General features: G+C 39.7%; 1 protein-coding gene across 1 annotated transcript in view; it reads right to left on the bottom strand.

The window, feature by feature from the left end:
• LOC137378991 (tubulin polymerization-promoting protein family member 3-like) overlaps positions 1 to 13 on the bottom strand; it is a 33,668-nt gene extending 33,655 nt beyond the window's left edge. Inside the window, exon 1 of the mRNA XM_068049557.1 lies at positions 1 to 13. This exon is cut by the window's left edge and continues 100 nt beyond it. The gene's annotated coding sequence lies outside the window, so the exon portion shown is untranslated.
• Positions 14 to 12,839: the final 12,826 nt, after the last annotated feature.

Raw genomic sequence — 12,839 nt, 5'->3', positions numbered from 1 at the left:
ATTTTCTGTTTTTCCTGTAGCCATAGCAACAAACTGTGTAACATCAGGAGGGCGTGATAAAATACCACAATACAGTAACGGGTCATTAATTATAGCTGTAGTAGCAACAGCTTTGTTTCAATAATAGTTCATGTTAGTTTATAGAAACTTGTTGAATAATTTCTAAATACTCGACATGAAGAATTGTTGTAACAATTGCTATAAATGACACTGAAGGCACATATCCTTTTTTGAAAATGTAAATTTAATGAATACTTTTATATTCCAATTGTCAGGGAATCTATCCTCTAATTCAGCTTACCCAAGATTTATCCACCGTCTCTCATGCCACCTGGAGTAACAAGTATTTAAAAAATATATTTAATTGAGAAATCAATGTAATGGACCAAGGCCCTTAGTGCAGGATACTAACAAAGTTGAGAAGAGTAAACTGGAAATCAAAGCAAAACTGGAGTGGCGATTAAGTGATGCCAAACTTCGGGTTTAAAAGCCTTAAGATTGCAGGGGAAGTAAAGACGAAGGAAGTTGAGGAGCTCCATAGTTCTGACATTCTAGGAGAGAATGTGTTACTATAGGAAAGTTATTAATTTTCATTTTACAGGATTGTTACAATTTGGGCTTCTCCTGCTACTTTTTCCTCACGTAGCAATAAAGAAGCGAGCTCTCATAGCAGAGCCCATGCTTCCTACAATCTCAAGCAAGGCTAATTTTTCATCCATCTCCAGCCTCTGCACCCACTCCATTCCCTTCCCACACTGCAGTGAAAATTAGAGAGTGACCTTTTTGTAACTACTCAACTTGACGTCCACTAAGCCCTGCTGTTCAGAGTTCAACTAATTTAAATGCTCACTGGGAGAGCACCTATTGCCTACTGCCTCTGTTTTGGTGTGTTCTCCATTCAGGTAGAGGGCTCTCTGATATTAACTGTCATCAATGGAAGTTTGCTTGGTACAGTTTCCAATGACTGTAGCAATCTTTCATGCTCAGAAAGCATACTAATTCCAAAATCTGGTTCCTTAAGTGTCAGACCTTTGATTTCATCAATCGAGAACAGATGGGAGCTGGTTAGCAGGTCCCAGCCCTGCCTACTGTTCATTCATACTCTGCATCACTCAGTGTGCTCTCCTGTACCTCAGTATCAAAATCCCCAGGGCAGATTTACCTGAGATTTGGATGCAGTAATGCTGCACGTAGTGATTAATGTTGTGCCCTGATTCTGCTCCCTCTAGAAAAAGATGAACATATGCCATAATATAGTCTTCATTGGAACCCTTTAGATGTAAATTCCAACAAAATGGGTAGCATGGTATTGGCTTCAATGTATGCTTTGGTCAGTGAATGTGTGATTGAACAGAATGAGAGGGCAGAAGGATGGTGTGAACCCTGACTAGACCTCCTACTTCCACATCTTCTGCTTCTCTTTTAATGTCGACACTTTCAGCCAGCATTCAAAGGAAATTGTCATCCCATTAATCTGAGACAAAACTAGATAGCCTTGAACGTATCATATCATAGTGAGCCTACTTGTCCAATGCAGTGATTGGGAATTGGGTTTAAATTGCACATGAATGGGAAAACTAAGTATGAACAATTTTTTCAGGGAGTTAACTTAATTTAATAATGGAAAATGCGAAGATATATCTTTATTTTGTGGCAATTTGTTGGTAGAATTGCAAAACCAGTGAGTTTAGCACCAGCAAGACCAAATTAAAAAAGACACCTCCGTTATATATTGAGACAATATAGTTTAAAGACACATTGTACAGCGAGCTCGCCACTGGTATCAGACCCACCGGCCGTCCATGTCTCCGCTATAAAGACGTCTGCAAACGCGACATGAAATCGTGTGACATTGATCACAAGTCGTGGGAGTCAGTTGCCAGCATTCGCCAGAGCTGGCGGGCAGCCATAAAGACAGGGCTAAATTGTGGCGAGTCGAAGAGACTTAGTAGTTGGCAGGAAAAAAGACAGAGGCGCAAGGGGAGAGCCAACTGTGCAACAGCCCCGACAAACAAATTTCTCTGCAGCACCTGTGGAAGAGCCTGTCACTCCAGAATTGGCCTTTATAGCCACTCCAGGCGCTGCTTCACAAACCACTGACCACCTCCAGGCGCGTATCCATTGTCTCTCGAGATAAGGAGGCCCAAAAGAAAGAATAGTTTAAATCAATTAAGTATAAAGAGATGTTTAAATTGATTGTAAACTTCTGGATTTTTGTTGTACTCTTACTTCTCCTGGACAACAGCACAGGCTGTGACCTGCTTCCAGGCCATTGAGAATGGTTCTCTATAACTATCTACTCACACTTAGGCCTGAGCAACTCTTTTACTAACTTTCCCTTCCTCCCTCCCAAATATCGGTCCTAGTTCAGAAAATCACTGAGTGAGCAATTGCGACAGCTGCCTGGTATTTACTGCTCTATGCTGTGATGTGTATATGTAGTGCAGTGCTCCACTACTAGTAAATATACTTTTTAATAAATCAGTCTGTTTATCAAGCTTTATCTAACCTTTAAAAAACCTCATTTAATGAAATTGCTCCATTTGAATCAAACAGTTTATTTTGCTGTAATAAACATGGATGTTGCTCCATATATATAAAATACACACACGATACTTCAATATAAACCACACACCTGGTTCACTTGACTAGTTTGGCGCTCATTATTTTGAAGTGAATTGGATTTTTAGGAAGCTTAGTGAGTATTTTCACATCAGGGGACAGATGGTATTTAGAAATCACGCTATGACAGTACAAGGACTGTTCAATGGACCAGCTGGTCTTTTTCCTGCTCTTAATTTTTGTACAATTGTGCTGTAAAATGGTTTGTTTCAATATGGGCTATATCCAAGAGAATATAATTTGTAGAACACAGTAGAAACTGTCATTGTATTTAAATGTCACTCGTACGGATTGGATGAAAGCCTCCTTTAAGCACTGGCTGTAAGGGACCTACAATGGAATGATGTTAGAGGAACTCAATTCAGACATTAGTGGGCATGTGCCCAACGCACAAAACTGCCTTTAATTTAGCATTAGTTGACTGAAAATGGCAATCTCACTGAGAAAAGCCATAGAATGGCTGGAGTAGGAAATGGAAAAACAAAATGGGTACAGGTGCAGTGCAGAAGGGATACTCTGGTCAGACTGAGGCTGAGTCATGTTGTTGCAGACTAGTGGGAACTTTATTTTGCAAACCAATGCTACACCTGACCCAGAAGAGTTTATGTTGGTAATGGGTGATTGAAAGGTTTCAGCACTAGTATTCTTCACTGATGAATGAAAAGTTCGTAAAGGAAAAGGCAGCAGTGTCATTATTTCTTTTAACGTGTGTGGATTCAAGTGAATTAGTGAACAAAGCAAATGGGCAGTCAAATCCACATATGTGCAACACTAACTTTAATCTTAAGATATGTATCTTTATGTATGCAAGATGTGCTGAAATTTCTGTGTCACTTACAGTGTGAGGAATGAAAATCATTCCTGTAAACAAACATGTACATATCTCTGTCCTACATATATAATGCAATAAAGGTCCAACGTATGTCAGTGTTATTGATCAACTGCATCATTATATACAATAACAGAAGATATAAGAAATGTGTAGAACACAGACCAGCACGTGAAAGAATGGTGAATATTTCAGGTGTGACCTTCTGATGAAGTGTCAACACACAAAATGCCAAACCTATCTTACTCTTTCAGATACCGATCAGCCCTGCTTTGCTTTTTTGTACCAATTTCTGTTTTTATTTCAGGCTTCCACCATATGTGATTGTGCTCTTTACTTCATTACACAGCACTATCTGTACAAACAGGGTAACTTTGTATACCAATACAACCAATAGAGAAAGTATGTTTCAATTAATCAGTTAATACTTTCAGGTCCACAACAATTCAAGTGTCAAGAAGTACAATGCACCATAAAGAAATGTGAGGACTGTATAGATTGCTGAATTTATGCTAGTTTCAAACATAATCTGCAACTAATTACTTAATAGAACTGGTGCATTTTAAGATTCAATGATGAATTAGTTGAATTTGGCTGCAGCGCTGCTTCTATGTATATCGCCAGAACTGGGTGGATGATCAAATAGATGCAGCAAAGAGTTCCTTCATGATCTTATTTAATAGACAACTCTAAGTGTGGAGGTGTTGCCAACAGCTCATATATCATGCAAGGTTTAGAGCTTACATAATGTCTGTACTAAAACTCATACAGCTATCTCCGCTCGCAATTCAGACACACCACATGATCGCTGACAGCAAAAGGCCAAAAGCTATTGTTACCAAGGTAGCGGCAAGAGGACCACAGAAGTAATGAGGGCTTTATGACCTAATTACTCAACTTTATAACAACCTTTGGAGACAGCTACATCAGCTTGTGAGTGCAACATGTAGACGCTGGTGTGTATTATGGAAGTGTGTGGTGTTAGGTAGGAGAAAGTCAAGATACTGTGCTCTTCAAATGGAGATAACGACCTTTAGAAATCGAGTTAGTAAATTATAATATTTTTAAAAGCAAACACAGATTATCTGGTGCTAAGAAATTCATACCATTAAGTTCTCACATTTTGTAACTGATTTAAAAAAATCACGACTGAAATATAGATACATAAGTGTTCTTTCATGAATCAGAAAAGTTCAGAAGTTTACAAAGGAATGTATTGTTATGGTGAGTCAGCATAAAGAACCAACTTCCATGACTTTTTACCTCTTGACTTGACTGTTCCAACACACTCCAGGTTGATGTTTCATTCTCAACCCTCTGTAAACTTCAGTTCATCCAAAATTCTGCAACCTGTGCCCTAGCTCACACCAAATCCCATTCACCCATCACCTTGTGCTCGCTGACCTACATTGGCTCCCAGCTGAGCAACACCTTGATTTTAAAATTCTCTTCCTTGTTTTCAAATCCCTCCATGTCCTTGCCCCCTTCCTATTTCTGTAAACTTCCCCAGCCTCTTAATCCTGAGATACCTGCACTCCACCAATTCTGGCTTCTTAAGCATCCTCAGCTTTAATAGGTCCACCATTGACGGCCCTGCCTGCAACTGTACATACTATTTGTTTTTACATGTGGGTAGAAAGCACATATTAGATGACTATAGGATATAATGTTTCTCTAGTGGGCTGACCCAATCCAATAATGCACGAGAAATATTGGGCCATTTCCCATCCTCTGCTTCCAGTAGCTTGGGGATAGGGCTGCAAAATTGTAGTTCTGATTTTTTGACCCACACTCCCATTGAGCACAACTCCCCGCACTGAATTTGTGATTGTAACATTATCCCTATACATTTATGATGAGATGGGCCTGTATCTACAAGCAGTGGGCAAAAAAATACTTAATTCATGATCTCTGAGCCCCTCTCTTACAAACCCTTTCCAAATCCTCTTAGTATTGTTGTGCATTCCTCCCCCAATCTTGCTTCCTTGCAATGTCATAATCTGTGATTTAACGTGAAAAACGGCACAAGAGATTTACTAGTAAAAAGTTATATGCGCCTTTCAGGATGTGCCAATGCACAATTGTAATGTAGGAAAATGCAGCAGTTAATATGCGCCTAGCAAACTACCACAAAACAACAAGATTATGACTAAATAACCTGTTTTTAATGATGTTGGTTGAGGGATAAACATTGGACTCCCTTGCTTTACTTTGCATAGATCTACGATGGAGAGAACAGGAATTAAAAGTCTCATACTATTTCAGGATCTCTGGAGGATAACCTGATCAATGCGTCGAAATTCCCCTCCCACCACCCCCAAACAAACTAAAATGTTTATATGACCAGATATCAATGAGTAACCATGTACCTTCTTCAGTGGGTTGCAATTATGACTTTGTTGACCAAATACAGATCTCAGGATATGAAAAAAACACTTTTTCACTCTTGTTGATCAATTAAATTTCCAGGCACATTCAAAACTACATAGATGCACTCAGACTTTAAACTCTGGTTCTAGCAAAAATATTTCTAGGTTATGAACACAAGAAGACCTATGCATAGGGTGGAATACTGGACTAATCATTATTTAATATGATCTAGAATAGCCCTCATTACAAGACCCTGAAATTGGATTTATGGACCAGACAAAATGCTATCTAAATATCCATTACCCCTGAAATAAACTTAACTATGACACTAAAAAGGGCTGTAAAACAATAGTTTAATGGATCAGTTAATTGAGTTAGAAAATGTGTGTTGTGAAGGAGGAAGGACGAACAGAACCTATTGAGGATGAGACTTTTTTTGGCAAGGGCGAGGGGGTGGAGGGGGGGGGGGTGGTGAAGAGCAACACTTCGTCTTCTATCCCTATGTCTTTATCTTCTGCTTTGAAGCAATAGCTGAGAGAAAATTTTGAAACTGAATTTTCAATCATTCAATGGAGCAAAAAGAAATCCATAGTTGGGTGTCAGTTGTGGCTCAGTGGATAGCATTCTCATCAGAGTCAGAAAATTAAACTCCAACTCCAGAGACATGAGCAGAAAATCTAGTACTGAGGGAGTGCTGCACTGTCAGAGATGCCATCATTCAGATGAGATGTCAAATTAAGGCTCCGTCTGGCCTCAGAGATGTGGTGTAAAAGATCCTGTGGCACTATTTAGAACAGCAGGGGAGTTCTCCCTGGTGTCCTGGCCAGTATTTATCCATCAACCATCATTAAAAATACAGATTATCTGATCATTATCACATTATTGTTTGTGGATCCTTGCTGTGCACAGATTGGCTGCTATGTTTCCTACATAACAACTTCAGAAGTACTTCATTGGTTGTAAAGTATTTTGAGATGTCTTGAGGTCATGAAAGGCAAATCTTTCTAATTTTTGTTGACAATCTTGCAAGTCTTTCAGAAAAAACAAAAAAACACAAATTCTCACAGGATGAGATGACATAACGTGTTGCTTCAAATCAGAAACTGATTTTAATACACGCTGGGATATTCTGCAAACTGTACATGCCAGAATACACAGATGCGGTTGGAAGGTCTTTGCACATTTTTCTGAAGTAAAATAATTCCAATCAAATCCCAGGCTTTTGAGACAGGCTGAGGACTACAACATCTCCATGACAGATTAAATCTTTCTATTACATTACTCCCACGAACCAATCACAGTTGTTACGAAAGCTGAATGATGATTTTTTAATCCACTGGCTGGAAATCGGAATTAAATTTTTAAAAAAGGAAAAAGGAACGGATAAAAGGTGACCTTGCTAACATTTATGATGGCCACCACAATTTGCATCACTATACCCTACATTCCAATGCATCGAGATGGAGCCAAGTTGTCAGAGAATCTTCCCAGTCCCCTCAAGAACAATGACCTGGGGAGTTTTGAGTGATCTACCCGTCCTGCTCCCATTAACAAGACATTAAGGCAATCACTTGGGACATTAAATTGGAGACGGACCACTCAAACCTAATCATTTGAACAATGGGACCTGCTTGAGAGAAGGGAATTCCTAGACATGAACTGATTAAGCTGCAAGAGAGAATACACACTGAGCCATCATGTTGAATCACTGGGTGATAGTCATGTGACAGGACCACCATCAGTGTGTTTAAGCTGGTGTTTTCTCTGTAGCAACTGGGCACAAGCAATTAGACATCAACAAGACCCATGTGGGTTCCTCTCTCTCTCTCTCTTTCTCCAGTCCACCTTACAAGCTTCGAACCTTGCCTACTGGCCGTAACCACCTAGGCCTATCACTGCTTCAGACTGACACCCCGGGAAGGAAATCATCCGCAACGCTGTCTCCAGCAGGACCACTGAATCAGCTGGCCGCATCTGCAAACCAGAAGCCTCAGGACCACCGAAATCAGCTGGACACCAGCCGAGTCACCAAACTCCACAGATTGTATACCCCTTTTTATTGCTTTGGACTCTAATTCGACCAAACTATCCTTCCCCACTCTTTAACCTATTTGTTTGTGTGTGCGTCTGTGAGAAAGTTGGAGCATAGTTTATTATTTTACTTAGATTGGTTTAAGTACAATAAAGCTAACCTCTTTCTTCGTTAAACTCAAGAAAACATGACAGATTGGTTCTTTTATGATCATAACGCGTAAATTGCTAAATACTCACTGAATTGGCAAGTACATTCACTTAAAAAAAGCAATACACCAGTTGTGGTCAAACAAGGAGAGGGACAAGAGGGGAGCCCTTCGACCCCTCCTCACCTCATCGTGTAACAGCACTCAAATAAATTCTATTTTTCAAAAGTGCCACACACAGGCCAGTCATGTGCTATAATTGGCCAGTGAAATTGGTAAAAATGCTACAAATCTTTTAAAAGGTCAACATGATCACTGATAGTGAAAGAAATTACTAGGAAGTGACTTAACAGTGATAATGATGTCATTATCATGAACAGTCAATGTGATTACTAGAAAGGGATCTCCCAACCTTTTAATAAATAATCTACGGAAGTTTTGCCTCTTCTCATGCCAAACAATGATTGAAGGTCCCTTTTGCAGTCCAGGATTTTTAAATAAGCCGGCACAAGAACTCATGCCTTCAGAATATTCCAGTCCAGACAGTTTCCCCAAATAATGACATTATTTATGTCTGAAAATTAAGGGGTGAGCACTCAGTGCTGTACCTTAATCAATTATAATAAACTTTGCATGTCACTGCATTACACATAAACTTAGACAACAGTACTCTGAGCTCATACTGTAAGAATTGTAAATGGCTAATATAGAAGAATATAGCTTTCAGACTAAGCTAATGACTGCACTTTGAACAAGTGTTCGGTAAAGTAAACATGTTTCCACCGTCAGCGTCTTTCTGATGCAAGTTACAAAGTCAGCAGTGCAGAAGCTCAAACACTACAACCATGGAAACTAAAGGACATACAAATCTAATGTTCACAAAGCAAGTCACTGCTAAACTTCAAAAGTGTACAATCTGATCATTAAAGCTGTAATTCCTCATGTTACATTCCACTGAACAAGTACAATCATGTGGCTTTCAAAGCATCTTATTTTTCCCATTAGCAGCAGGACATGATGTCTGTAGTACTTTGCTATGGGGGAAAATGAGGTCATTAAGGTCAGTTACAAATCAATCAAAATAAATCAATTTTAGTTGCAATCTCTTTCACCAAACTGCCACCGTGCCCCCACTCCCTCCCAACTGTCCCCCAAGTGTAAACCATCCCCCAAGTGTGAAGCACTTAGAGATGTTTGAATAAGATTAGGTATTTTTAAAATGCATGTATTTTTTTCTCCCACAATGTAAGGCCATTTCCTCTTGAAAAAATTGATGTGCATAAAAAAACTTGCAATTATATTGTACCTTTCATGATGTCAGGGCATCCCAAAGCACTTTGCAGCCAATTAAGTACTTTTGAAGTGTAGTCACTGCTGTCATGTAGGAAAGGTGACAGCCAATTTTCACACAGCAAGGTCCGACAAACAGCAATGTGATATTAAGCAGGTGATCTATTTTTGTGATGTTGATTGGAGGATAAATATTGGCCAGGACACCGGGATAATACCCCTGCTCTTCCTTGAAACAGCGTCATAGGATCTTTTACGCCCACCTTAGAAAGCAAACAACACCTTATTCAAAAGATGGCACCTCAGAGTGCAGCACTCCCTGGACTGTCAGCCTAGATTTTTGTGCTAAAGTCTCAAGGGTGGGATTTGAACCCACAACCTTGTGACTCAGAGGAGAGAGTGCTGCCAACTGAACCACAGATGACACAAAAGTACATGTACCTTGGAAAGACATGTAAGTTGGGTTCTGCATGTCAATTCAGCAGCATGATAAAATGCAATTTTATAGCCAAAAGACAATGAACTGGACTGTGAGTCAATGCACAAAATAAAAATAAACCTCAGGTCTTCAAACATTTGTTTCAAACACTGTAAATTTTGAAGAATGCTTTGAAGAAATAGAATTCACACATCACTCTGTTTCAATCTGATAGCATTGCAACTCACATTATGTCGCCAATGTTTTGGGGCGGGGGGGGATGGGGGGGTGGTGGTGGTAGGGGTGGGGAAAGATTGGTTTGTGGAATAAGCTTTCTTTATTGGGAATGGTGCTTGGCAATTATCAGATTAATTGGAGGGCAGGACTGGAGGCTGTCAGAACCAATCAAATCAGCCAGATATTTGAAATACCTATTGGCTCCATTAAAATTGACCCTGGAATGTTCTACTCAAGTTTTGTGTTTATTAACAACCTCAAATATTAAGATTTTTAAAAACAGAACATGTTTGAACGGCACAGCAGGTTGACCGATATCTAAAAGGGAAAAGACAGATTTAAAGTTTGGGAATAAGCATTCATCAGAATTCAGTTCTAAGTTTTGTTTTGAAGCTCGATAGTATTCCAGGTATGATCACTGTCTAAATTGAACAATTTAGGATTAAAAAGACCTTGGTCTCTTTGTAGTCCGTATTAAAAACCTGGAATACACTGTGCTGTTTTGGCTATGTTAGCAAATGTTTTCATAATTACATTGCCCAAAGAACACCATATTCTGCAAAGTTTATTGCCAGCATACAGTATATGGAACATTATTCTCCACTCCCATTTTTCTTGAAGGTGTTTGACTTCTTGGCTACAAAGAAGGGGCTCATGTTTCAATACTTGACGGTGAGCGTCAGCAAACTATTCAATCATATGGGGAGGTAAATCATAGCTGATTCACTTGAGGGTGAGAGGTCAGCGATGAATTTGGAAACTCAAAGTAGCAAGTATTCCTGCAGCTGAGAAAATGAAATTAAAAAACCTCCTAGAACGTCAGAAATCTTTCTGAAAAATAGCTTGCTTTTAAATTGACTGCACGAGGAACTTTTAAATTACTTACATTTCCAGCTGCCTGTTGACTTTTAACTTCACTTTTTCCTACATTTAAAAAGTACTTATTTATAACATTTTCTACAGTAGGCTAATCAAATTATACATGCAACAAGATATATCTTTGTAATCATAATTTACTTGCACTTGAATTTAAAGTCAGCTCCTTAAAAGTCTCTCCAATGACAAACTTGTACAGAGTAAACTTGAAGAAGAGTTGAGGGATACAGGTTATACACTATTAGGGCAACTGAACTGTCATTAAAACTAGTCAGCATAACAAATGAGATAGCAATCATCCTGCACATCTCTTCGTTATGCATTCTGTTTATATTAGAATTAAAAGTAGAGGCAGATATGAGAATCTTAAGTACAAACTATTGCTGGTGATCTTATCTTCAACTTTGTCCCCCTTCATAGTGCTGTTTTCAATTTAAGTTGTCACTGCCACAAAATAGATAAAACTGTAGAATAATAGAGTATCACAGAGATATGATGTCATCTAGGATAGTTCTGTACCAAGATCTGTATTAGCTGGGTGAAGGAGGACAGCTTTTCTCTCCTCAGCTGATCTACCAATACAGAGTGTTATTAGGCAAACAGGTATCTTGACCCAAGGAAAATCCCTTATTGCATTGATGGAAGATCCCTTGTTATGTTTGTAGTATGAGCATTGCAAATCAGAATTACAAAAGTATAGCTCTACTGATTCATATTTTTCATTTCAGTAAATTTGTTTCCTTCCTGAAGGTGCCGCATTCTTGCTTAGTTTCATGGACACTGTTTCCCCTCCAGTACCTCACCCATTCTGCATGTATGAACATGGACAACCCCCTGTTGGCAGGGCAGGACACTCAAACCAAGCAGGAAACTGTTATTACCTGACATTCACACATGTGCATTTCCAGCAAGGTTTGGCGAACAGCAGCAAGTGTAGAAACCCTTTCTGATTTCTCCTCCAAACCAAAGGTACCGAGGCGAATTCTAGAGCCTTCACCAGCTAATTCAGCACAGACCTCATATTCAAATTGGAGACCTTTGTGGTCTATTTAGCATAGCTGCTCATTGCTGAGCCAAAGAAAAAAAATTATTTGTACTTTCTCCCTCTCCCTTTTCTAATGGCCTTCCTGTGCCAAGTACCATCCATACATGATAGGGCAATAACTAGGTTTCTACCAATGCTATCCTGTAACCAGCTGACCAGCCTCTCAGGCTAAACTTTAGTTCTGGTTTTCCCTTCCTCACTTCCTGTGTGGAAGCGGATGGCTTCTCCTCAGCAACAACAACTTGTATTTATATAGAGTCTTTACATAGTAAAACATTTCAAACGCTTTAAAGGAGCATAATCTGACAAAAATTTGACACCGAGCCACATAAAGATATTAGGACAGGTGATTAAAAGTTTGGTCAAAGAGGTAGGTTTGAAGGAATGTTTTAAGGAGGAGACAGATGGAGAGGCTAAGGGAGTGAATTCCAGAACCTGGTGCCTAGGCAGCTGAAGGCATGGTCGCCAAGGGAGGAGTCATGAAAAGCAGGGATATGGAAGAATTGGAGGGTCACAGGGATCTTGAGGGTTGTCAGGTTGGAGGGGGTTGTAGAGATAGAGATGGACAAAGCCATGGTGGGAATTGAAAATAAGGATAAGAATTTTAAGATCAAGGTGGTGCCAAATAGGCAGGCAATGTAGGCCAGCGAGCACAGGGGTGATGGGCAAATGGGACGTTGTACAAGATACAGGTAGTAGAGTTTTGGATGAACTTAAGTTTACAGAGGGCACAAAGTGGGAGGCCGGCCAGGAGAGCATTGAAACAGTCAAATCTGGAAGCAATAAAGGGTTTTAGGGTTTCAGCAGCCGAGAGGATGAGGCAGAGGTGGAGACTGGTGACATTACGGAGATGAAAGTAGGCAGTCTTGATCATGGAGAGGATATGAGGTCAGAAGCTCAGATTAATGTCAAATTGGACACCAAGGCTGTGAACAGTCTGGCTCAGTCTCAAACATTTGTCAGGGAGAGTAA

The sequence above is a fragment of the Heterodontus francisci genome, chromosome 17 (genome assembly GCF_036365525.1).
Source record: "Heterodontus francisci isolate sHetFra1 chromosome 17, sHetFra1.hap1, whole genome shotgun sequence".
Taxonomy (NCBI): Eukaryota; Metazoa; Chordata; class Chondrichthyes; order Heterodontiformes; family Heterodontidae; genus Heterodontus; species Heterodontus francisci.
The sequence above is the reverse complement of the archived record's forward strand: the minus strand, read 5'-3'. Positions and strand labels throughout refer to the sequence as shown.